This window comes from Ailuropoda melanoleuca, chromosome 16, assembly GCF_002007445.2.
Source record: "Ailuropoda melanoleuca isolate Jingjing chromosome 16, ASM200744v2, whole genome shotgun sequence".
In the NCBI taxonomy this organism is placed as follows: domain Eukaryota; kingdom Metazoa; phylum Chordata; class Mammalia; order Carnivora; family Ursidae; genus Ailuropoda; species Ailuropoda melanoleuca.
In genome coordinates, this window is record NC_048233.1 from 83,072,350 (window position 1) to 83,099,248 (window position 26,899).

The following is a 26,899-nucleotide window of genomic DNA, read 5'->3' on the forward strand; positions in this document are numbered from 1 at the left end:
GGCCTGGTGACGGCGTGGCTCTGCCCAGCCTGCTGCCATCCCACAGCGCAAGGAAAAGGAATTCCACGATGACTTTCCCAGCAGAAAGCGAAGTTGGGGAAGGGTTGACGATTTTATAGAACACAACACTGAAAAAAAGATGGTTTTTTTTTTTTTTAAGAATAGAAGGTAGGAGGGGGATTTGACGTTGCTGAAGACATAATTTATACCAAATTATGCCATTTGGGGAGGGAAGGACTAAAAATAATATTGCAGGAAGGGTTGGGTCAGGTGTTTTGTTTTTTTTTTTTTTTTTTGGTTTTTTTCCCTGAACTGGAAAGATACTACCTGAAGAGCGTCTGCGTACGCCTCGTGCTCTGTTCAGGGCCGTCACAAAAGAACCGTCAGAGAGAACAGCCAACACGCGAAGCCCCCACGCAGCTCTCGCTGCCGGCTGCTCGCTGGCGACAACGACATGATGGAAGGGTTTCAGGCTCCTCACAAAGGAGAGGGGGAAGAAAAGATCTTTTCGCTATGGAGATATTGTCCTGAAACCTCTTCCCTGGTTCCTTCCGTACCACTTCCCTTACAGATTTGCAGAAAGAGCACGTCTTTCACTGCATTCTTTGAACAACGGTGTAGTCAATTAAAAAGCAAACTTTCTTTTTCCTCTACCGAAACCCTCTTCAGTTCCGCTGGCCGCTCGGCGGAAGCCCCCGGGGGAGCTGTGGTTTCCCAGCCACGCGGACGTGCGCCTATCTACCTGTCGATCTCTATGTGGTGTCTCTCAATACAGATGGGTAGACAGAGCCTCGTATTTGGTCCTTCCTACTTCTGGGGTCAGTTCATACAATTTCCTGAGACAATAGAGTCACGAAAATGTTGCTTTCTCCTAGAAATCATTGAGTAAGTAGACAAAGCATGTTGGGGGTGGGTGTGGGTGAGGGGACAATGCTGTTCCTGAAGGTGGAGGTGTATCTGTCCCGGTCGGGTGGCCAGGGAGACCCTGGGCAAGGGGCGCCCTCAGTTCAACCCTATCTCAGGTTGGCCAGAGCCGGGCCACACTCTTCTGATACAGAGAAAAGCGTTCTTTGATGGCCAGTGTCCTCGTCTCTCTCCCCATCGTCCCCCAGACACACAGACGCAGTCACCTCAACAGTGACTTTTCTCTTTCCTCTGTGCTGTGTGCTTCCTCCCGGGACAGGTAATTGGCGCAGGGGCTTTTTTTTTTTTTTTTATCAGCTGATTAGACCTAATGGTTTCCATGGCTGCTCAAACAAAGCCCAGAAAAAGACATGAACATTCTCAGAAGAGCCCTGGGAGACAGCAGCCCCCCGAACGCAGAGCACACGGCCGCACCCAGCCCTGGCACTCTGCTCTGGAGAGGGAAGACCAGACCTCCAGAAATGCCAGCTCCAAAAGGGTACTGACCGGGGCCCTCAGAAGAATTCAGGTTTTATTTCCGCCGCCCCCGCCCCCCGCCCCGGAACCCGGGTTGCCATCATTTATCAACTGGCAGTGCGGTCTGGTGAGCCATGAGATTAAAACGATAATGAAAGAATGACAGCAAAGCTGGAGAGAAGGGAGGAGTGGCACCCAGTCCCCCATGCCCTGGCCCTCGGGGAGCTCTGGCCACCACCTGTCAGCATGCCCCCGGTGCTGTGCTGGGGAAGAGCCATGTCAGAGAAGAGACGCTGGCCCGAGGGCAGGAGAGGTCAAGGATGTGTCCGGCTCCTGGTGCTGGTGGTTTCAAAAGGCCGCAACTGCTTTGACAAAAGCCAAGGGCGGGAAGAGGATGCTGACTGGTGGTTTCAGGGCTGCCGGGACAGGCCCGGGGCCAGCCGCTCATGGGTTGTGAAAAGATGTGACCGGCCCCCTCAGTGAAGAGGCGGTTGAAAGGAATGGCCACAACAGCTGTGTGGGGTGCCAGGCCAGAGGGAGGGTCTCATCCCACCACGGGGAGCCTGGCTCCCCAGCCCTAGGGAGAGGCACAGGGCATGGACACACTCCACTTGAAACTAAGCCTTTCCCCCCTTCTTTGGCCCATTTGAATCATTTTCTCATACAAAGAGATCAGGAGAGAGATTTTTCCAAGCCTTAATTTCATGTCTCTGTGAAGGTCGCCCTCCCTTTGGCCTCAAGCGCCCCCGACACAGGTTTTCAGGCTGCTTGGGGAGGAGCAGAGGGTGCACGAGGATATGGGGCGTTGGCTCAGGAAGAGGGGGAAGGGACAGAAGCCCAAGGTCCCTGCTGTTTCAGAAGTGAGGTCCCCTCCCTCACGGCACCACTCATGCCTTCTGCCGGTGTCCCAGGCCCTGGCCTCCCCACGGCCCCAGAGTCCCCACTGCCAGCATGCTTGGGCCCCCAATCTTACTCTGGGGCCTCCTTTCCCTTCAACCACACCAGGAGGAGGTCAAATCACCCCCTTAGAGGTTAGGAAGGCATCTGAGGAACGCGGCAGGTGGCCCTTGAGTCAAGGAGGTCAGAAAGGCCTTCAGGCCTGGGTGATCAGCTTCCCTCCCCTACAGCACAAAACAGGCCAGTCCCACCTGGGCCTGAGGACACGTGGGTCTCCTGCTCCCCAGGGGCTCAGGCAGGGGCTCTCCAAGGGCTCGCTGCAGGCACTCTCCTGCCCTGTAAGTGCTGAGCATAGTGGAGACACACCAGCCAGGCCTTGGGGCCTGCTCTAACGTTCCCTCGCCTCAGCATCAGATATCCTCCCAGAGTCCTTTCTGAGAGCGAGCTCCCGAATGTCTTCCACCTCACAGCCCCCCAAGCGAAGGAGGGCGCCTGAAGCCAGGTCCACTCTGAACCCCTGTCCCCTCCTGGTCCAACTCCTCTGAGTGTCCTCATAACATAACACAGCCCAGCCTCCCCCAGCCGCTAGCAGCACGTGAGGACACAGGGCCCGGGAGGACAAGCCCAGGCCCCAGGTTACCACTTCTGTCTTGAATCTCCCTTCTGCGGGCGCCAACCTGACCCTTGCGGCCTCTAACTAGCCAGAACCACCTCATTGGCCTCAGCATTGATGAGTGCATTTTGTGGCATTTAGAAAGCAGGTTTTAAGTTAAAAAAAAAAAAAAAAAAGAGCCCATGACACTTCTCTGGTTAAGTGGTTTACCCTTCATGGTAATTAGATGTAGTGATTAGAATCTCTTTTCTATTACATGGCAATTTTCCTTTAAATTTCCCCTAAAAAAAGGGGGGGGGGAGAAAAGGCAAGGCAGGAGAGGCAGCAGGGCCAGGCGAGGCATTTGCATTTTGCGAATGAGGCCTCTTGTAAGCTCAGCTCAGGCGTGGGGCCCAACGTATGGAATGCTTAAGAGATTACTAAGAATAAAATCTATTAATTAGTCATACTCAATTCCGCAGACATGACGTGCATCAAAAGCTTCTTTTCTTCCCTTTTCTCCTTCCCTTTTCCTGCGGCCTCCCCGAGGAAGCCTCCATCTTCTCTAAATTGGCTCCGGCTTCCTGGGCCGCCTCCACAGGAACATGGCAGCCGAGTGGCTGACTAGAGGGCCTCCCCACCCAGGGCTGGGATGCCAGGTTTGGGGACAGGAGGTGGAGCACTGGTCCCTTCCGGCTCTGAGTGATGCCGGCAGGGGAGGGGACAGCAGCTAGGAAGGTGGTGGTGGCTAGGTGGGGGGGAGGGGCAGCCAGGCCCATGCCTGCCTTGTGTCTCTTCTCCCTCCCTCCACCCCCTTCCCTAGGGGTTCAGGGATGCCCACCAGGAGCAGAAAGTGGGGAAGGGTCAGGAAGGGTTTCCAGAGAGGTGGAGGGAAAGTGTGTTTTGTAAATCTACAGCCTCTGTTTCCCCTTCTGCAAAGTGGAGAGTTGGCTGAGGCAGGAGTCGGGCTTCACCAAGAAAAGCTGGGTGCTCCAAAGGCCAAGTAAGGGCTCCTCCCTTCCACCGATTCTGGAAGGTTCTAGCTGATCCACGGCAGGTGACAGGGGCTCAAAGTGGGAGGGACAGGCCAGGTGAGGATCCCCGAGGGGCCTGAGGTGCCTGGAGAAGTGCCGGGCAGCATGCCCAGGACACACCTGAGCCTCCCTCTTTAACCTGCCTGGAGCTGACGCAGGAGGAGAGGACACCACCCCCAACCCCACCAATGGCAGCCCAAGTCCCAAAGCCAACCCACTCCAATCCAGCAATCTGCTTCCTCCCGAACACACCAGGGAGGAGGACTGGGCTTCTGAGCCTCGCGCTTATGAAAAATACAACAAGGAAAATTGGATGCAGCAGACAGGGAGCAGCGGAGCTGGGGAGGCAACCAGGAGACAGCTAGGGCGTTTGCTGGAAGGAGGGGCCTTGGGGTGTGCAGTGACCTGAGTCCCCAAGGACTGGACCTGCTGTCAGGGCCAGGAACACAGCCAGGGGCAGCTGTGGGTGCCCTTCGCGCCCCTCTCCCCTGCCTGTGCTCAGATCAGTGCAGGTGATAGGCGGAGGCCTCGCGCTGGCTGGGCGCCAGGGTGAGTGCTAACAAGCAATTCACAGCCCTGCACAGGCCTTCCAGAAGGCAGACAGAGGAGGCATCTTTTTTCTTAAGGAGGGATAAAAAGGCTCAAAAATGCAAATCATTACCGTTTACAACCAAGCGAGTCTGCTAAATTGATTAGAAGAGATTAAAACTCCTTGGAGGTGAAGGGAAAGGGGGATTTTTCGCATTTTATGAACCTGCCCCCAGTGGCAGTGTGCAAAGCAGGGATTTTCCAGCCTGGCTCTCGGGCTGCCCCTGCACAGCCCCAGGAGGAGCTGGGGGTCTTCGAGGGCTGACACCACACAGGCCAGAGTGCTCAGAAACAGGCTGGGTTGGACAGAGCCCGGCCTCAAGCGCTGCTCAGGAAACGCAGTTCTTCCTCCGTGGCCTGCCTTGCGCTCTGGCCTCTGGGACAGGGTAGGCTACATGGCCCACAGAGGTGATTCAGAAGCTGTCCCCGCCCCCAGCAGAGACTCCACCCCTGCCCTCCAGATTCCATCTGCCTTCAGGGGTGAAAAGCGAGGTGAAGTAGTTGGTCTAGTTACTTAGAGAGTAAGACTCCAGAGCCATGAGCGTTTCCGCTTCCTTTCTGTCCCAGGGTAGGTCTGTGATTCATTCCCTGCGGCCAGGGAAGGGGAGCGGGGCCAACCGCAAAGGGAAAACTGAAGGTCAGGGAAGAGAAACTCGGCCAGCAGAGGAATAAGACAGTGAGCTCTCCGTCACCAAGAGCATTCAAGCACTTGATGGAGATATGGCAAATATTTTCCTCCCTAAGCCAAGGCCCCGTTCTTTGACTAGAAGACCCTGGTTTCCACCCTGACTTTATCATTCCCCAGGACCCTGTAAGGAACGTACCAAGAGATGTTTACTGTGCTGCTCAAACTGACCAGCGTCCCCTGAAAATCCCAGGTCGTGGCCATCCCGCAGCCGGGCCACCCAGCCCCGTCAGAGCGGCTTGCGCCACCAGAGAGGCTGCGAAACTCCCACCCTCGCTGTCCAAGAGGCACCGGGAGAGGAAGTTCACACACGGTTGCTCCATCTTGGAGTCCAGACCTGGAGGTTGGAGGGTGACCCGCCCCCTGCGGCTGGTCCCAGGCTGCCCCCGCCCCCCCCCAGCTCTTCTCCAAGCCGGGGCCCCTGGCCCACTGTGCGCCCTCCGCTGTCCCACCCCTGGCTCCCTTCCCCATTCAGCGCACACAGTGCGCCGGCTTCATCCATCCTTCCCAGCTAGGCTGACGGCTGCCTGGGGCATTTTTCACTCTGTGTTTTTAAGCATTTACCATTTCTTTTGAAATGGTCCAAGTAGTTGCCTGGAATACCCACACTTGCTTCTTTAAAAACACTCACAAAATGATCCCCCTTGGCTCTTGAGTCCCCCCCCACCCCGCCCCCCCTTCACTCCCCCCACCTCTGCATTTTTAATATATTGTTTCGGAAATTCTCTTGTCACTGCGGTCAGGCCCGCTTCTCACCCTAAGTGGGGGTGCAGGTGTCCCCCAAACCCCCGATGCTGTGGGGGCCAAGCCAGCCCTTTCTCCACGTCACCTCTGAAGACACTGTGCGGGTGACTGACCTTCAGTCTGGGGGCAGCTTCTGCCCTGCTCCCCACTCGAGAGCCTGGCAGGCCCTGGGCTTTTTGAGACCATTGTCACCGGCCCCTCCTGCTCTGTTACTAAAATGCCTGGCTTGCGCTGAGGGCGGAGGCCTGACCGGGCCTCCTTTCCTAGCAAAGTGAGCCTCTAAGGCACTTGTGGCCACCACGGTGCCCTCGCCCCTGTCTTTCCCACACCTACCCACGCCGCCCCCCACCCCCACCTGAAAACCCAAAAGCTGGAGTCTGGAGAGTCCTTGCAGGAAGGTCCTTGCTGTCACCACCTCTAAATCTCTTTTATGGCCATCAGGGTGAGCGGCCGCTCTGGCGAGATGCCAGGTCCCCATACTCCTCCGTGCTGGGTCACTGAGGCCCAGCACAGCACCTGGCACACAGGGGTGCTCCGTCTTCTCTTCTCAGAGCCTCCTTTTGCTTCTTGTCCTCCCTGTTTGCTATCTACCCCCTTGTGCTCAGTGTACAGGGCCCAGACAGATGTGTTGGCAACGGCCTTTCTCCCACCCTGCACCTGCCTTGCCGGCAGCCAGCATGTGGAGGGGCCCCTCTCTGCAGCTTTTCCTCCTAGAAGCATCTCACTCTGCTGTCCCTTGGACCCACCGATCACCAGCTGTGAGCCTGAGGGGGAAATCTAGTCATTGGGCGAGCTCTAACAGCCAGCATGGGTGACTCGGTTTCCTCTCTCCAAGCGGAGCCTCGCGTGGGTGACAAGGAGGGCAGAGACCTGGGTGTCTCACCTTGTCTGAAGCTCCCGTCCGGACTTCCTGCCCCCGAGCCACCCCACCTGGAGGAACTAACCAGGCTTTCTCCTCAGGACAGGAAAACCAATGCGACTGGAGCCCGACAATCAAAGCTGAAACAGACACAGGCCTGCCGTGCTCACCTCCCTGGAGCCCGGCCATCCAGGGCACCTCTCCCCTGCCCCACGCAGGACACGTGTTTGCAGCTGTCCTACCCAACTCTGGCTGTTACAGTTATCAAAAGGTTCTGGATACCCAGGAGGAAGACACACAACCCTGAAACTGGCCTTAGGTTTTTTGTGTTTTTGTTTTTTTTTTAACCCAACCCTGCTAAGAAACTCACCCTGGCATCCAGGGCCAAGCGCCAGGCTGCAGCATGGGGGGATTCTTTGGATGGAGGGCCCTGGTGCCTTCCAGCTCAGGAAGCGATGCTGAGAGCCGTGGGGAGGAAGCCAAACAGCCCAGCCTTGGAGGTTTGTCGTCTGAGAGGGAGAGAGATGGCGTTGGAGGTTGGGGGAGGCTGCGGGGCTGTGAACACAAGCAAGCCAGGGCTATGGTGCCATTGCGCGGTGTGGCTGGCCAGGAGCGGATGCCTGCTAATTATGAACGTCACCAGGCAGGTGTGAACAGGGAGGTAAAGGAAAAAAGTAAACTAAAAGAAACCCCACGCATCAGCACTGCAGAGTGAATGTTTTCTAAGAGCCACCGACAGCAATGCCCTCTCCCGATGTTAAAAGGTTGTTTGTATCCCATTTGGTATTGTAAAGATTTCTGGAGCCACCAGGCGCTTCCCTCCGTGGGATCCATTTCCAGCGATCTGAGGAGGAGGAGGCCAGGGAGGGATCCTTGGCCGACCCCGGAGGATGGCGGGGGGGGGGGGCCCCCTCTGCTACAGAAGGCCGTGTTCCTAGCCACACGAGGGCACAGGGAGGGCGGCCCATGACCGAGGCCCCTTCTGCCTTCCTGCCATCACCCTGAGCTTCGGCTGCAGCCCCACCTTCCTCACCTGCAGAATCAGCCCCGGGAGGCCACACGGCCACCTGCTCCTTGTCTCTTCTCCTCTTTCTCTGAAGGGTAAAGCAATCTTGGGGGTCTGAGTGACGGGACGCCTCACACTGCTGCCTGCTGCCATCCGAGACCCGGGCCCGCCTGTCTCACTCCCCAACCTCACCCCCAGACGGGTTTTCGGGAAACCGAGACACACAAACACCCACCACGACGACAACACAAACCAAAGTGCACTGCGAACCGCCCTTTGGCCTCCTTCCTGTAGGTGCCTTGAAACTTCAATGTTGAGATGAATGTGATTAACTATTTGGTCCTTTTTTCTGTTTGTCTGTTTTCATATAATATGTCCAAGTCCACTTTCCTTGTCCTTTCTTGAAATAAATAGAAAGATTTAACTTTTACAGTCATCTCGGCTGCTGACTGGGCTCGGGGTCCAGCGTCCCAGGGGCCAGGTGTCTGCAGCCCCTCCCCAGGCACCCCCCTTCTCTGAGGTTCAGCTCTGCCGTGGGGGGCCCCCCCTGCAGAGAGCGCAAGCCAGGTGGGATGGAGACTCTGAGGTAAATCCCCCGGGGCACGATCAGGCTCAGAATCAGCATCTGCAACCGGGCAAAGGGACTTCTGACCCCATCCCACAGGCCCTGGGAAGGTGGACAACTGAAGGCCGACTCCAAGAGTGGCCGGGTGTTCATGGGAGCTGTGGGTTATCCCGTAAGAGCTCTGGCCGCCACGTAGGCACCTAGGTATGTGCACTGGGGACACGTGCTGTTCCTGCACCTGGCGAACGCCAGCCTGGGTTCTTCCCCACCCGCCCAGACGACCCTTGTCCCCGAGATGCACCCCCACAGTCACAACTTTCAGAGCTTTATGTGATCTCTCATACCCCAACAGGGGAGAAAGGAAAAAAGATTCTTTTTTTTTTTTTTAAAGATTTTATTTATTTATTTAACAGAGATAGAGACAGCCAGCGAGAGAGGGAACACAAGCAGGGGGAATGGGAGAGGAAGAAGCAGGCTCATAGCAGAAGAGCCTGATGTGGGACTCGATCCCGTAACACTGGGATCACGCCCTGAGCCGAAGGCAGACGCTTAACCGCTGTGCCACCCAGGCGCCCCAAGGAAAAAAGATTCTTTTCCATGAGAACAATAGCAGTTTCTGCTAAATTTAACATAAAATAAGAACTCATTACTTCTGCCTTAGATCTGATTGTGTGTCTGGATATGGGTTAATGAGTTTTTCCTCATATTCCAAGGAAGCAAAGTTACTTCTCAACATGCCTTGGTGGCGGGTGGCTCAGCCGGGGTGACCCAGGCGTCCCTGTCCTCCTCATCTCTTAGTCCTCACCTCCCACCTCGGTAGGAGCCAGCCAAGAGAGACCACTCCAAAGAGCAGCACATGTTGTGGCCTTTGGGCAAGGGCCGAGTCTGTTCTTCGACCCCTGCTTAGGTGCCAGCCCACACAGTATGCAGGAGAGCCACCTGGCCCCTTCCTACGTGAGACCCATTCTCTGGGGAGCCATGTCTCCACTGAGGGTGTTTCCCTGGTTGAGGAGCGAGAGCAAGAGACAAAGCCTGAGGCAGGGGGCAGGAAGACAGGTCCAGTTCTGGGCCTCCCACTGCAAAGGCCCTGCCTCCTCCATAAGCACAGTAAGGCCTGGCCCCCAGCCACACCGCGTACCAGTAATTCCCCAGGCAGGCCCTGCCCTGACACGGGCTCCTGGTCTGTGCCTTGCTGATTTCTGGGCTCAGGTGCCCTTGAAGGCTCTGGAAGGTTCCACTTGGGCACCGTGTCTGGAAACGCCAGGACCCACACTGCACAGGTGACCAGTTCCAGCACCTCCCTCGCTGGGGCCCCCTTGCTGGCTGGTCTCGCCAGCCACCCTTTCAGGTCCCCAGAGGGCACTTGCCTGGTATGCAGGAGGGAGGCATCCATAAACGTGAAGTGAAGGAATGAGTCGATAAACACCAGTAAATCAATCAACCATCAGATCCATTGATCAATGCTGGGTCCCAGGAGAAGCAGCACTTACCGGCGTTCCAGTAATCTGACAGTTTTACTTTTCCTCCCAAGGGGGGCAGAGGATGAGGCACGGATGGGCCTGCCCCCAGCTCATCTTACTCTGTACACAGCAGTGGCAGTGCCAAAACCCAGCGCACCCACAGAGCTCTCTTCCAGCCGGGGCAGGAGGTTAGGGTTCCCAAACTGTGTTCCTCAGCCCCTAGAGCTAATAAACTTTCTGCCCAAGGACAGTTCATAGTCACATGCATTTGGGAACAACTGGATTAATGCCACTGCTATTCTGGAGGGCTCCTCAGACAGGGCCTTAGAATCCCTCAGAATTGGATTAGATTCCTGGGCTATACCACTTACTGCTGTGTCTCTGTGTTCCCCTCTGTAAAATGTGTGCATGGTAAGAGCTCACTGCTCCTACTTTTACCATCACGACGGCATCGACCCTGCTAATGTGTGCTGGAGCCTCCTTGGAGGGTGCAGAATGCTAGGGTCCCCTCCGCTTGTCCAGGGAGTGCAGGCCCCCAACCCTGGCACACCCCCCGGGGTTTATTCAGCAACCCTGCCCCCCAACTGAGCTCCCTGGCATTTCCTGCAAGGAAGCTCAGGTATCTCAGCAACACAGAGGAAAAGCATTCAAATGGGGGTGCGGCCTATTTCCCAGACCGCCCCCCCAACCACAGACCAATCAAGCCGAAGTCTGCAGCTGCTCTTTGAAACCTGCTAGAGGCAACTGTCAGGCTGACCCAAGCTTCTGGCTTCAGGAGGACAGGGCGAGGGGAAGGGGGCACCTCAGGCTTTAATGAGTGCCCTCCGGGGTTGGAAACCCAGACAGGGCTGGGTCACAGGAGGGACTCACCAGGACCTGTCGGGGAGGCTCCAGGATCTGTCTTTCAGGTCAAGGGAAAGAAGACCTTCCATACATAACTAACCCTTTCTGAGAAGGAGTAGGTGGTCTGAGAGGCAGTGAGCCCCGTCCTCACAGGAGAGCAGGCAGAGCTGGCGGCCAGTCCCTCGAGGGGTATGAGCTCTGGGTGGTGGAGGGGACCCACTGACCCTGAAGAGCCCCGTCTCCCTATCATGTCTCCGAACAGACCCTGGGAGACGGGACTCCCCCCACCCCGATTTCTGCACCTGCCTTGCCCTGCCCCAGCTAAGCAGCTTCTGGACCTCTCCTCCCCAAAGACATCTCAGGACTCACATACACTGAGGCAGGTACAGAGGAAGACCCCAAGGGGCACCCCAAGACCCAGGGCCCCAGATTCTTACATCCAACTCCACCTGTTTGGTCAGATGGGACAGAGAAAGGGTGGCCACTACCCCTGTACCTGGATCCTGCCTTTAGCTGGCCACCACCAGGCTCCAGAAGCTTCCCTCTTCCTGTGTCCCCACTTCCCAGGAGGGCTCTGGGGCCTCACCAAGCATCCCGGAGAAGAAGCAATCAAACCCCAAACCACACCCCACACCCAAGTCCTGTGGCCAGTTCCCAGCACCCTGCTTAGGAGGTCCCAGACGGAGCAGGCGACACCCAGCCAACCCCGAAATACTCCCTCAGTAGGTCTGGGTGGAGCTTGCTCATCTACTTTCGGATCCCCGAAACCAAGCGTGCTCCTGGCCCGGCCCTGTCGCCCGCTGCCTCGCCCACCCCCCGCCATGCCCCAGGCCTGCTTGTCAGCACCTGCCTCCCCACCGGCCAGCCACACCACCCAGCGCCTCTGAAGGACCCTCTCCTCCCGCGGCAAAGTAAATACGCTCTCTCGAGCCACTAACTGACAGCACAAATGAAATCCTGGCGCTCCCCCTCAGAGATTTACAGGGGAAGTGAAATCTTATTTGCACTGCTGCCAAGCCTGGGCCGCGATGAAATTATGCCTCAAGAAGAGACTGGGCCGGCTCCTCGCGGAAGCGGCTGCATCAGAGATGGGCTTATTAAAAGCCACAGTGGCCACATTTCAACCTGTTTCAGGTGTTAAGTAATTTACTGCCACCCAGAATTCAGTGGCAGGTTTTTATCATTTTTATTTCCGTGATGTGGGCAAGTGCCCCCTGAGGTCCCTACACAGGGAATTGCGGGTCTAAATGCTCCCTGCCCCCTAGCGCTGCAGAGGGAAATGGGGGAGCAGGAGCCTGGGAGGGGATGAGGGGGTGAGGGTGCAGGCCGGAGTGGCAGCAGACGGCCCTGACTCTCCCCAGGGTCACACCAGGCTTGGCCAAAGCTCAGAGTGACAGGAAGACAGGCTCTAAGACGCCACACCCCACATCTGGGAGCCCAGTGATCCCCCCAAAGACCCCGAAGGCAACAATTGCATAAGCTCTGTGAGGGCAGAGACTACCTCTGTCTCCGAACCTGACAGCCCACCCCACGATCGAGTCTTTATTGAGCACCTACTGTGGGCCAGGCCCTGCCCAAGTGGAAGACACTGCCATGAGTGGGACCCAAAGATCCCTGCCCTATGTGGCGGCACCAGAGGGAAGGGGCAGGGAGAGAGGGAGCCACATTCCTGAGTGTTCCTGAGCTAAGGGCCAGTGGCTGCAGCAGCCTACAGGCAGGGCCGGCTCCATCTCACTGACCTGTGCCCCTCACGGCACTGGAGCACATGCAGTGAGGGGCTCGTGCCCTGCCTTCCCCCTCCCCTGGCCCCCAAAACTCGGGGAAAGCACGGCCTCGAGTTCCAAGGAAGCGAGGATGGGGAGCCCTCTGTGGTCTGGGGCTCACATGGTCACGAAGGGCCCCGAGTCCTCCCCTGAGCCCCTTCTCCGTAGTGCTGGGTGGAGGGCTGTTAGATGCCTGCTGGCTTTGGGGGGATTAAGCCTATTATGCAGGCTACTGGGGGCTTATCCAATGCCCTTTCTGACACCCCCTTCTCCACCTGTTTTCAGATACTCCAGGAAGACCAAGGGGAATCTTCAAAGTCCAGGCTGAGCCAAGAGCAGAAATTCTTTAATTAGCTTTCTCTTGGATTGGGGCCCTGGCAAATGGATTAGCTGTGGTGGGACAGGAGAAAGGGACTGGAATCCTCCTCAAAGCTGAGATTACAAGCCTGGGGTGAAGGGCTGGGGGGGGCCCGTCACTGGGGATGGCGGGTCCCTGAGCAGGCCCTCCCCAGTCAGCAACTCCCCAGGGGCTGGCAGATGGAACCTGTCACCAGGAAGACGCGGGATGTGAGCTCTCAGCGAGGCCGTGGTCCTCGGGAGCTGGCGCGGAAAGACGCTTGGCACGGCCGGGCTGTGTGCCTGGGTCTCCTAATGAATGTGCTTCCTTCCCGGGTGGCCGCCCAGATCTGAAACTTCATAATTAGGGGGGATTTCCTAACGGGGCGCCCATCTGTGAGAGGTAAGGCAGCACAGCCGGACGGTGCCAGGAACCAGACATCTGTCACTGTGTCCTATCCTCACTTATCCCCATTTTCAAGTGAGCAAACTGAGGTCCAGATCTAAGGAGTTTGCCTAAGACCACAGTGGCAGAGGTTACAATTGGAACCAGGTCTGTCCAGGCTCTTCCCACTGCCCCAAATTCTGGCCCACAAGGCCCTTTGAGAAGGCCTGAGTCGGGGAGGGGGGGTGTCTGTGAGCCTGGAGGAAAAGGCACAAGTGAGCCCCCACCAGAAATCACAGCAGATGGGGCACCTGGGTGGCACAGCGGTTAAGCATCTGCCTTCGGCTCAGGGCGTGATCCCGGTGTTATGGGATCGAGCCCCACATCAGGCTCTCTTCCTCTATGAGCCTGTTTCTTCCTCTCCCACTCCCCCGGCTTGTGTTCCCTCTCTCACTGGCTGTCAACCCTCTATCTGTCGAATAAAAAGATAAAATCTAAAAAAAAAAAAAAAAAAAGAAATCACAGCAGATAGTAGGCCTCCCCATGCATGCCTCTTCCAGGAAGCCTTCCCTGACCAGCCCACAGCGCTTTGGATTCCCCATCAAGGCACTTACAGTCTGGATTGTAACCCTGGTGCCTCTACACTGAGCACATTTTAGAGGCAGGGACTGGGTCTTCATTACCCATGCTCTCTGAATGAAGGAAGGAGGGCTGTGCCCACTTCAGCTTGGGGACCAGAAAGAGAAGCCTGGTAGGAGGCTGGGCCTCTGGAGTGGGAGGAAGGGAAGGATCCTGGGAGCCAAGCTCCAGGCTGCTGTCTCTCCTGGGCCCGGGTTCTCCTGCTGGCCGGCTTTGCCCAGGGAGGTGAACAAGGGATGGGTGGGTGGGAGGATGCTTCAAGGACTCAGAGACCCAGATTCCCTGAACCAAAGCCATTTGAAGTACGACTTGTGCTCTCCCCCTTGAGCTCTGCATCAAAGGCAGCTCTGCTGTGGTCCGGCGACGCTGCGCTCTACAGATAAGAGCCGCCCTCGCAGGGCAGGCTGAGAAAGGGCGTCTGGGCCACCCCAGCTTCCCCCCGGCCTCCCTGCTCCCAATGCAGCAAACTGAGCCACCCCGGGCCCCGGTCTGGGGTGCTCCTGCCGGCTCCCCCTCCTGACCCGCTGGACAGGTCAGAGCCAGGGTCGGGTCACCACAGGTGTCCCAGCTCCCTGGGGCAGCCCTGCCGCCTCAGCCACATCTCCCTTGCAGTCCCAGCACCTAGCGCCTGCTGAATGAATGAATGAGCACGAAGCTGAATGAACTATCGTCTACAGAGTGCGCACAGGCGGAAGTCTAAATCAGGCCAGGGGAAGGTCCTGGAGGAGATAACATCTGAGCCGGACCGGGAGCATGACCAGCATCAGCCCAGTGAAAGTGGGAGAACGGGTGCTCCTGGCGGGGGGAGGAGCCCGTGCAGAGGCCAGCAGGTGTGAGAGTACATGCAGCCGTGAGCCCCCAAAGCATGGGAGGGTAGGAGAGGAAACCAGAAAAGGCAGGCAAGGTTCTGGGGCCAGATGATGTGGGTGAGCCAGGCAGGATGCCCAGAGAGCCAAGGTCACTCCGAGGGCAAGACCTTTCCCAAACTGAGGACCCCAAGGGCGTTGGAAGAGGCCATGATAACAGCCAAGGCTGCCCAACTCTCGGGTTCCCCATGAGTACCCTCCACTGTGTCATGCAGGATAGCCCTGGTACCGGCTGAGAGGCTGCAGAAAGCACCGCAACTGGAGGCTCTGCTGAGCAGCAGGAAGCAGCATCACCCCACAAGGGGCCGGCCCAGAAAGACCCGGGATGAGGGAGCTGGAGGGTGGGGGCGAGCGGGGGAGCAACCCCACCCAGGAGCATCTCCAGCAGCAAGCAGGGTGAGCCAGGGACACAAAGGCAGTGGTGACGACCCCACTGAGACTTAAGAGGAGCAGAGACTTGTCCGTGTTTTCTGGTTTGGAGCAAGTATTCCCACGCTCCTACCACGCGCTGGTTTGGTGCAAGCCGCCAGGGGTGAGCCCCAGACAGGGCCGGGCTCCTGCCGCCGCTGCGCCAACACCTGCGAGATTCGGCACTTCCAGCCTCTGCCTCTCCGGCGGTGAAGAACGATATCTCTCATTTCAATTAGCCTTTCCCTGATCACTACCGAAGTGCTGCATCTTTTTGCTTGTTTACTGGCCATTTGTTTCTCTCCTACCGGGAATTGCTAGTCTCCATCTTTTCCCCATTTTTCTTATTGATTTGTAGGCGCTCTTCACATATTCAGAGAGAAGCAGAGAAGCAGCCTTCTCCTGGGGCAGACCCTCAGCACCTCCCTCAAGGGTCCTCGGTCCCAGGCAAGGGAGGGAAATTCGCCTGGTTCCTGGATGGGCCTCCTGACTCTGGACACTCATCCAGCTCCCAAACGGCCAACTTTGTCAGAAGATGAAGCACCTTCTGCAGGTGGGAGTCCCTGCCAGGCCTGCATCTCAGCTGGCAAAACCCGAAGGGCTTATTTTTTACTTAAACTGAGAAGCTTACACTGCCAGTGGCTGGCAGGGTGCTCCTAACGGCACGGAGGGGAGCCAGCAGGTGCAGCCAGGCACGGAGGAGGGAAGGATGACTTTTGCCATTCCAGGCCAGGTCAGTGGGGGCCATCCAACCAAAGGGGCAGGTCCTGAAGCCTCAGGCTGGCCCTCCCACCAGAATTCCAGGGCCCCCTCTGGCAGACCCCATCCCTGCACCCCTTCCAGCTGTGACAGTTCCTAAAGAGTGACCCAGGCCCAGAGGACACCTCTGAGCCCTGCCCCCTTGCCCTCTGCCACCTGACCTGCAACCCCACGGTTTCTTTTGTCCCCAGTGCGTTCCACGTCTCAGCGGACAAAAAACGCAGCCCATAAAACTGATTTCCAAAGCCTATAAAGGCAATAACATTTAGGGATCCAGGAAAAATCAGGCCCCTCCCTTCCTGGAGTAACGCTGCCAGAAGCCCCCGTGGGGCCCCTTCTGCAGCTGGGGCCGGCACAGCATGGGGCCAGCCCACACACTTCCTCGAACCAGGTGGTAAATGGCCACTCCGCACATGTTCCGAGGGGCCCACAGCAGCTGGAGAGGCTGCAAACTGCCAGCTCCCCTCTTCTCTGACGCCCCTGCCCATGGCTGCACCAGCTCACCACAAGTCTGGGAGGACTCTGTGGCACCCCACGCCACCCGCTCGCTCATCCTCCACGAAGGACCTGGCAGAAGCGCCAGACCGCAGATTACGGGCCACGGTCTAGAGCCGGCTAAGGTCACCCCGCTGTAGTGGCTAGAACGCCCCTGCTGAAGGTGGCCTGGTGTGCAGCCTGAGCGGTCAAGCCAGCATCCTGCTCAGCACCACGCTTGGGCGAGCCCTTCAACAATACCACCATAAAGGCAGCCACCATGACCCCTGGATAACAAGGGGGGCGGGGTCCCTACGAGGGCCTGGAAAGCTCAGCTCTCCCCCTCGCCAAGCTCTCCAAACACCCTCTGTCCTGGGCTAACCAAATGCCCACCAACCAGAAAGATACCCAGAACTCTAAGTGGCTACCACGTGCCCACTCCCTTTCATTCACTCACTCACTCATTAATTCAAGGGTGATGGGACACAGGGGAAAGTACCAGGATGCAGAGCGAGCTCTGATTCAAGCTTCCTGACTAGCCTGCGCACAAGTCACTCAACAGCCCTGTACTGTAGCTGCTTAACCTGAAAAGAGGGGATACCAAAGCCCCCTCCCCCACCTCATCATTACGATGATTGTCCTGGGCTCAGAGAGCTGCTGGGTGAAGGTGGGACCACTGTCTGATGCTGGGGGGGGGTGGCAGGAGGCTGGGTGGGGGATGAGGGCAGAGCACAGAGGGGCAGACGCAGAGGAGAGGGCCCACCTGCAGGCAGCAGGAAGGACCAAGTGACCCCAATGGTCTTTCCAGGCGAGGATGAAGCAAGTGCGGGAGACAGGGCTCAGGCATTAAAGAGCCACCTTCGGGGAAGATCCATTGTGCGACCCACAGATCCACAGACAGGGGGAAGCGAGGGACCCCCCAGGCCTGTGGGGGCCCCCTCTCAGAAGCCACTCATCCTTTTTCTCCTCCAGGATCAAAAACACATCACGACATGGAATTAGCTAAGCCTCCGGCTTAACCACAGCATGTGGAAAGAAGCGAGGATCTTCTAACCAGGGACACCCCCCTGCAAAGGGGCCCCGGAGTTTCTGCGGGGCACCAGAGGGGTGGGGAAGTGGGGTACCAGTCCATGGGAGCATGGGGGCGGCCTCTGAGGGGCTCTGGAGCTGGCCGTGGGGCTGCGAGGCAGCATTTGCTTGGAGGGCGCTTGGTGGCTCTGGAATTTATGCAGCTGCCCGTGTGATTGCGGAGGCGAGACGAATCTCCGGCCGCTTTTCTCAGCGGGAACAAGTCTTCTCTTCAAATCGATGGTGACACATTTTTAAACTCTGATATTAAGGAGGGAAAGATTTTTCTGGCCCCCTGGGGGCAGCCCTTATTAGTCACTGGCTCATCTGAGAGAAGTCGCAGAGACAGACCCAGTAGGCCCGGGCAAGGCGGGAGGCCCAGAGGCCAGGCCAGCTGACACAGAATGGACAGTGACAAACAAGAGGGCAGAGGGGGCCTCGTGAGTCAGAAGCAAAGCCGTATCAGAGACTTGGAGAGCGAGGCTGGGGGCTGGGCTCTGGAGCAAGGTACGGAACGTCCACGGGGAAATAAAGAGCCACCATTAAGGGTGACAGAGTGGGAGGATGGAGCAAAAGGGGGCGTAGAAAGGAGCATTAGGCTAAAGTATAAATTGATTCCAAGTGTGAAGTTATAGAACATAAATCTTATTTCCCGTCTTGCTCTGACTGCCAGGAAGCTCAAAGCCCCATTTCACATTCAGCAGCAATGGACTTGTTCAGCCTAGTTTTGAGATGTCATCCAGGCAAGGCCAGGGTAGGTTCCAGGAGCCAAGCTGCCCCAAGCAACCCCCAAAAGCATGAAATAGAAGGGTGGGCATGAATCGTGGTCTCTCGGTAGACCAGACACCAGCATCGAGTGGCAGGTGCTAGGGCTGAACAGGGGCCCACAACCAGGCAGGCGGCCAGAGGCTGACAGGGTGGAAAGCACGCACCAAGGGCATCCAGGCCAAAGGCTTCCAGGTGTGGCCAAGAGCCCAGGGCTCAGTGACCTCCTATATCCCTTGTTTCTGTTTATCTCTGTTGTAACGGCTCCCTAGTTTTATTGTACCTATTTTTCAGGGGAAATAGGTGGGTTAAACATTTTAAAAAAATCAATTCCAGCTCAAATGCCCACTTCCTCGGTGATAACAGCCACCATTTATTGAGTTCCAACGACTTGTCACATTTGCATACATGCACCTGCCCCATCCTCTCCATCACCTTCAGCGGGGATGTGACTCTCCTGGGTTTACAGATGAGGAAACTGAGGCTCAAAGCGGAGATGTATCCTGGTCAAGGTCACAAGAGCTCATAAGTAGCTGTGGCAGCCCTGTCCAGTCTGTCCCCTGGCACATCCCCATTCCCACCCCTGAGCCCCAGAGCCCAGCACTCTGCTCTGTGCACCTGGTGGGTGGGAGGGTCAGGGGGGGCTTCCTCCCTGCCCTGTTAGCAGGAAGACAAGGCTGAGTCAAGGTCAAGGCCTGGAAGGCGGGAAAGACAGTCAGGTGACCCACAGAATTCCATCACCCCCGACCCCTCCTACGGCGCCTGGGTCCCCTCTCTGCCAAGTCCCAAGGCTTCAGCCACAGCCCACCCCACCTTCCCGTGACCCTCACCGGGAAAGTTCCCCGCCGGCTGCCAGACGCGATTTAGCTCCTTTGACAGTCAAAGCTGCAAAGCTCCCGTTGCAAATGTCAATTCTGGGCCATTTGCTTCGTAGATTTTAATGTTCCTGTTTCTCCTCAACATCCTCAGCAAGGTAGCTCTTGCTTTTCAAAAGGGACGTGGTGTTTGATGATGTTTAAACCGTACGTGAAATACAGCCAGGCGGCAATAATAAAACAGACACGAGCCCTGCTGGCAGGGGAATGGCTGACAGCCGGGCCTCTCTCTTCCCACATGCTACTCCGCAGCTAAGCTCCTATTTTTATGGCAATTACAATGTCCGAAGAGGGGGAGGAAGCAGCGATGGAGAGGAGGAGGGTGGGGACCGCCGCACAAGGACCACTTGTTGCTGTTGGGAGCGGGGTGCAGTGCGTGGGGTTTCAACGAAGTGGAGCGGGCAATGCCAGCTGGGCGCCCCGGCGGAGGGAGGCCAGCCGCATCCACCCCGGCCGCCACCCTCCGGGAGCCCTGTGGGACGCCGCTCCACACCCCTGGACCTGAGTCCTCACTGGCTTCTGTCTCCTGACACCCCACGAGGACAGAAATAGCTGTGTTGGGGCGCCTGGGTGGCACAGCGGTTAAGCGCCTGCCTTCGGCTCAGGGCGTGATCCCGGCATTATGGGATCGAGCCCCACATCAGGCTCCTCCGCTATGAGCCTGCTTCTTCCTCTCCCACTCCCCCTGCTTGTGTTCCCTCTCTCGCTGGCTGTCTCTATCTCTGTCGAATAAATAAATAAAATCTTTAAAAAAAAAAAAAAAGAAAAAGAAAGAGCTGTGTTGCCTCCCTGGCCTGGGGGGGGCGCATGCGGGAAGCAGGGGTCCCCCCAGCCCAGGCAGCCTGCCTCCGCCTAGGGGACCTTGGCCGTGACCGGTCATCAGGGAGCTACATGCTGGCATCCTCGGGCCACCCCTGCCATGGGTGGGCACCGCCGCGTGCAGAGCCCTGACGGGGGATGGACACATGGGGTCAGTGGGCACCCGCCCCCCAGGGGCTCCCCCACCTTCGTCTAGTGGAGAAGTAAGGTATCTCACTGCTAGGAACAACCAGCACCTTTCCCCGAGCCCCTAGGGCATGACAGGCACTCATCCATTTTCCTCCCCTCCCACGGGGCACACCTGTGGGAACAGAGGCTGGGAGACGCGGTCCGTGGACCCGGATTTTACCCTGGTCTATTTTGTGAGTGGCTACAGCCCTGGCCTCCAGCCCCAGCCTGGCCTCCCTCCCCAGGGGCAGCTGCACCCTCTCGACGGGCAATCGATCCAGCCAGCACGGAAAGGGAGGCTGGGACAGGGCCACACATAGGCGGCCACCAGCAGGGTGAGCTTCTGAAGCACGTGAAGCCTGAGGAGGGAGAGGAAGGGAAGGCTGGAGGCTGCGCGGCCCTCGGGGTGGCTTCAGCTCTGCCAGGTCAGGCTCAGCATGGCCACCCAGCTCTGACAGGGACAGCACTTCAGTCACCGGCCTCTCCGGGAACAACATCCCCAAGCCTGGCCCCACACAGGCTGTTCCCAGGGAAAACACACACGCTTCCCCACTGATGGTCCGGCCTCAAGAGAGGGGGAGCCTGGCCCATTGGCCCTGTACCCTACGGTCAGGAAACCCCGAATCAGGAAGGGCCCCTGCCTCAGCCACCCCGGTCCTGGAAGGAGTTTAGCACAGGAAGGACAAGAAGGAGGTAGCCTCAGCCATCCCGTCCCCAGCCCCGCTGAGCAGGAGAGCAGGCCCCATCCTGCGGGTCAGAGTGGCCCTCCCAGACGAGCAGCCAGGGAGCTGGCATTTCCTGGGGGTTTACTTTATCCCAGACACTGTGCTGTCTCCTTTCCAACTCACAACAGCCCGAGGAGGCTGGTCCTACTGTGCTCTTCTTCCCATGATACAGACAAGAAAACTGAGGTTCAGAGGTTACGTGACGGGCCCAAGGTCCCAGAGCTTCCACCCCGTGGAGCTGAGACCCGTACCCAGGCCAGCAACTCCCCCTGCAGTGCCCTCCCATGGGCCACAAGAGCAGGTGGGGCCATCTGGGAAGTGGGGGGCGAGGAGACAGGGCTGAGCTTTGGACTCTCTTTCAGTCCATGTTACATGCTAGAGACCTCCCCACACTGGGGCCAGGCCAGGCCTCAGCCAGGAGGCCCCAGGGTCAGGGCTGGGAGTAGGTATGAGCCCACCTGGGGGGCCTAGAGGGAACAGCTTCAACCCAGCACCCTGCAAACAGCGCTGGCTGCACAGAGCTCGGTGTGGAGAGGACAGGAAGGGGCCCTAGTCCCTGGGGAAGGTCCGTGGCTTCCACGTGCTGCCTCCAGACCTCTTCACCTTCTAGGGACACAGGGTACCATCTGATTAACGGGCAGGCAAGCCACAGCCTCCTGGAGAGGGCTGAAGCCGGCTGGGCAGCCTCTTGCCAAGGCGCTGGCGGATCATTCTGGTAGAGCAAGCCAAGGGCTGCAGATCCAGCCCTTTTCATGCTTGGCCAATTTAATGGTCCCCATTAATTTCAAAACACACACATTCCCACAAGCTCCGGCCTCCTCAGCTCAGTGCTCAGGATGGAGATCACGCCGGGAACACAGGCAGGCACACAGGTGCGAGTGCTGGGGCCAGCCGGCCTCAAGGACAGAGAGGAGCCGCTCAGCGGGGAGTGGGTGGGCCGCAGAGCCCTAAGTATGTCTCCTGACCTTGTGTCTGTCATGATGGGGAGGAAAAAAAGACAAGGAAGAAGGGCCCAGCTCTGGGAGTCAGGGAGGCCTGCTTTGCCACTTTCCTGCTGTGTGACCCTGAGCAGGTCACCGTCCCCCTCTGGGCTTCAGATACTCTCCCATTTTCCTGTCCAAGCCTGCAAATGCCTTGAGGGCAGGTACCAGGTCATATCAAGTCTTGTATACCCAGAGCCTCACACAGAGCCAGGAACCTCACAAGCAGCCCACACTGTGTACTCACTCAGCCCCTTCCAACCCTGGCATCTGTGACCAGCAGGAGGGGCAGAGTGGTGTCTGGGCTGGGGCAGGAGGGGGAGGCCTAGAGGGGGTCCCTGGCACATCTAGTCCCTCCCTCTGTCTGACCCACTCTCAAAGGCATTCAAACGATCATTTATTCAACAAACTTTCATTGAAACCCAGGACAAAGGGTCACTGGGTCCAAGGTCCATGGTCCGCCTTGATGTTCCCCGTAGAAGGACGGGAAGGATCTGGCTCATACACAGGAGACTTGGCAGAAGACCTTGGGGTGGAAGGACCTTTCCAGGGTCCTCGAGGCCTGCCCACTGGCCAAGCTCAGCTCGCTGGACCAGGCCCTGTGAGCCCTCAAGGGAATCTCAATAATTCAGGAGGGATCCATCATTTATGAATTCATGTAACCGCTTCTCGACCTTGTGGAAACGAGCCGGCCTCCTCCTCCAGTGGTGGAAATTAGGCCTTGGCACTGTCTCGGGTGTTCTGGGGTGGGGGCCAACTGGACCCCAGGCCTCCCAGCTGGCCTTCCAATCTACTCTGCCCCTTACCCCCAAACTAGAAACAGAGGGGGCTTCTGAGAAAAGGGGAGCTTCTAAGCATCCCCCTTAAGCCCCAAGTCTGAAAGGTGAGGGTTTGGTTCCTCGCTTGGTCTTTTACCAGCTCTAGGACCCCAGGTATGCCTCAGTCTCCTGACCTGTAACACGGGGGAAATACGAATGCCTGCCTCAGAAACAAGGCGATGTGGGGGGCCGCCCCTGGCCCAGACACTGAATAACAAGCTGCCCCCAGCCTTGAAGCAGGGGCTCTGTGGGGTGAGCTGGGGCAGGGGCTGGGAAACAGGTCCACCACGCAGACCACAGGAGCTACAGCCCATCGCAGGGCCGACAAACCCAGACCGAGATGTCAGGACCACCTTTTCTGCGTTGACCACCCCCTGTGCCAAGCACCCACCCCACTTCTCAGCTTCCCTGCAGGGAGAGCAGATGACAGCATACCTACTCTTTGACCAAAAAAGAAAAAGGAACAAAGGCGAGGTATTTCCACCCACCCTCAAAAATACAAGGATTTCCAGGGTGCCTGCGTGTGGCTCAGCCAGTTAAGCATCTGCCTTCGGCTCAGGTCATGATCTCAGGGTCCTGGGATCGAGCCCCACATCGGGCACCTGCTTCTCCCTCTCCCCCCTGCTCATGCTCTCTCTGTCTCTCTCTCTCGCAAATAAATAAATAAAATCTTTAAAAAAAAATACAAGGATTTCCTGGAACCTCTAGGGTCTGGCAAATGTCCCCTTCCAGCACCACTACTGGTTAGCTGTATGGCATTAAGCAAGTTACTTCACATCTCTGAGCCTCAGTTTCCCCTACTGACACTGTGGGTTAATATAACACCAGGAGGCCAGGAGAGGTGGCGTGGGATGTGCATACAGCCTAGATCTGGAGGGAGACCCTCGCTCAGGACTGGTCGTGGCTCATTCCAAGCCCTTCAAAGCTTCCCCAAGTGTCCCCCCTGACCCTGCCTCACCCCTTCCTACCAGGGCTCTCCCCCTCTGCCCCTGGAATGCCTTCCTCCAACTTCTGAGTGCCCCCCTCTTTTTTTTTTTGAAGATTTATTTATTTATTTGACATAGAAAGTGTGCACTTGAGCAGGGGAGGGGCAGAGGGAGAGAAAGAGAGAGGATCTCAAGCAGACTCCCCGCTGAGTACAGAGCCCGGCTAGGGCCCCCGAGATCATAACTTTAGCTGAAATCAAGAGCTGGCCGGCCAACTGACTGAGCCATCCAGGAGCCCACCCTTTTTTTTTTTTTTTTAAGATTTATTCATTTATTGTAGAGAGAGTCTGCGCTCCCTTCTCAGCACAAGCACTGCCTCCACTTTGCCTCCTCCAGGCAGCCTTCCTGACTGTCTCCCCGCCCTGCAGGCAGGACTCACCGCCCTCACATACTTTGCTATCCCTTCCCATTCAGGGGTCTCACCTCACATTTGGGATTCGAGAGCGTGTCTTTTGTAGCCCAGGGCCTACCCCAATGCCTGGTGCAAAACAGGCCCGCCACACAGTCTGCTGAATGAAGGAAAGGCCACGTACAAGCTCAAATTCCGACTCAGTCACCTGTCTTGGTCTGATCACTGAGAATGGGGATCACAGTCCCGCCTGCCTGAAGGATGCCTCAAGGTCAGTGCCACAGGGTGGGCGCTGAGGGAGTGCTGGGTCCTCGCCCGTGTGCCCCCAGGGGCCCCAGGGCCCAGCGAGAGCCCGGCTCCCCGCAGGCTATCCCGCACCCGCCCTCCCTGCCCATTGCAGAGGGGTTGCTGCCGTCGGAGGCAGCCGGCAAGCCTCACCAAACACATTTGAATCTGAAGTGACAGATAAAGCGATTTACCGCGACAGTTTAGCGTCAGATCACTTCCCACAAGGCAGCCAGCGTCCCTCAGCCCCTCCTGCTTGCTAGTCCATCAAGGCGGTCTCTAAATCATGACTCAGAGCGGTGGTCCAGGGTTGGCTGGGGCTGGGCTCCTCGGCCCCGAGGCAGTGGAGGAAGGGATGAAGCGAGGACGTGGCTGGCTCACGAGGAGGAGGGGGCCATAAGTGGCTGGCAGATTTTCACAAATCAAAGATCCAAGACTTAAGGAAACAGAGTGCCACTTCATGCCTTATTTTAAATAAATAAGCAGCTTAAAAACTCCCAGTGAGGCCAGCTTGTCGCAGTGAAACATGGGCTCCCACCCGTTCTGCACGTCCCGGCCCGCATGCCTAGGCCCCTCAAAGGCCTCACTGACCTGCCTTGCCTCCTGCCACCTCCTGGCAGAATTAATTGGTCCCTGCGGCGTCACGTGGCACTTTGTTCAGACCTCGCTCCCAGGGCTTTGTCACATTATATTCTACTTAGCTGCTCTTGCTCTTGACTTCCCGATAACGATGTACTAGGGGCTCGCTCTGTGCCAGGCCCTGCCTGGCACTGGGTGGGCCTGAACTTGTGTCCTCCTCATGCCCAGCCGGGGTGGGGCCAAGGATGGTCCATTTTTCAGATGAGCAAACAGAGGCTTGGAGCTGCCTGGCCAGAGGCCACTGTGCCACCAGCAGGAATGCTGGGATTCCAATCGCTCCTGGCCTCTGTGCCCACGGCCCTGACTCACTGGCCTGGGATGGCTTTGAAGTGAAAGATTCCTTCTGTCGGCACAAAGCATCACATTCATCCCTGCTCTGTCCCGTTATGCCCTGAAGGCCAAAGCTGGCAGCCGGACCCCGGGGCTGGCCAAGAATGGGGGTCTTTCTTTGTGCTGGGACATTCCCTGCCCGGGACTCAGCTGTCTACTGAAAACTCGGAACCCACAGGCATAGGTCTGGTGAGCTGGGTACCTCAAGGGCAAGGAAGTGGCCCAGTCAAGGTCATCCCCCCCAACGGCAATGAGCAGATGGAAGCATTCCACAAGCTGAGGCACCCCCCTCCCCAGGGTGGAGACCCCCAGATCTGAGCTTTCTCTGGAGGAGATGCCAGGCACAGCTCTCCCCCGACATCGCCTGGGGCATCGTAGGCCAACCTGGAGCAGCAGGCACTGCCCCTGAGAATCTCCTGCTCCAGAACGGGGGCCTGCAGGGGGCTCCCTGGTTTATCTTGCCAGCATGGCAGCCCAATTTAATTAAGATGGATGCAGCGTGCCCCCGTGGGTAGAAGCCATGGCCGGCTACCAGATGGCGGGAGCCTGAGACTCTCTGGGTACTGCCCGAGCAAGCAGCCTCGGCAGCAGCCCGTAAAAACACAGCCAAGGAGGGCCCGGGATTGCCTGCGCTGAGCCCGGGTGCGTGGGGGGGGGGTTGGTCCTGCCCCTGTGACCTCCAGCCCTGGCACCCACCTGCCCGGCATTGCCCCACTGGACTCTCTGCCCCAGCGCCCCGCCACGTACTACACAACATACTTCTCATCACAACACACACACACACACACACATATCTCACATCCCACACACACCCACCATCACAGACACCACACATAGTACACACACGCTCCAATCATGTCTCAAATACCAACAGAGTAGGGTAAAAAGCAGGCCTGGACTTCAAAAGCCAGAGGACCGGTTGGTAAACAGTCTGATTTCCCAAAGTCCTGAGAGAGGCCATGGGCAGAGTGGCTCCGTGGGGAGGGAAGGAAGTGGGCAGGCACGGGGGGCACCTGGCCCCTGCCATCCCCAACAATCCCCCAGGGTCTGAGTGGGTGGGAAGGGAGCCTGCAGCCAGGCCGGAGACACCCCAAGCCCACAGCTCTGCAGGATGGTGGGAGTTCTAGGGATCCCAACCCCTCTTTTCCTTCACAGGTCCCTCCCAGCTCCCCACCACCACAGTCCCTGCAGCTGGAGAGAGGCCCAGACAGCAATGGCACCTTCCCTGTGCCTGCCCCCATCTGGCCAATAGGGACAAAAAAAGACACCCACCCACCCACCCACACACACACAAAATCCAGGAAGTCCAAAGCTGACCTCAAGTCCCCAGCCCAGTCCTACCCGCACCGCTCCCCACGGGACCAACATTGCCCTTCGCTTCAAAAATAAAAATTTAAAAATTCCCACCCCGCTATAATTGCTCGCTCCTTTTCCCCATTGTGGTGGCTCCACGGTCGGCGCTGAGAAGCAATTATTCATGGCTAATGATTATAATCAAGTCAAATAGAATTTAATGGACACGTATTCTCTTCCTGCTTGAAACTTTACATATGAATTAAGCACATATGGGTTTCACGAGGCACAGACCAGATTTATGCAGCCCCGAAAAGCCCCACGTTGCCGCGACTTTTATTCTGCTAATAAACAGGCTGATTTATGGGCGCCACCGGGCGCGAAAACCGCGATCTCTGCTGCCCCCTGGTGGGCAGCAGGCGGGGGCTGAACCAAGGCCTTGGGGGGGGTGGCAAGGAGGAGGCCGGAGGACCCCGAGTGTGGGGCTCCAGGCCAAGATCACCAAACACCCCTGGG

General features: G+C 57.6%; 1 protein-coding gene across 3 annotated transcripts in view; it reads right to left on the reverse strand.

Annotated features, from left to right (window-relative positions):
• MACROD1 (mono-ADP ribosylhydrolase 1) overlaps window positions 1–26,899 on the reverse strand; it is a 151,389-nt gene that overhangs the window by 108,684 nt on the left and 15,806 nt on the right. The window lies entirely within an intron of this gene.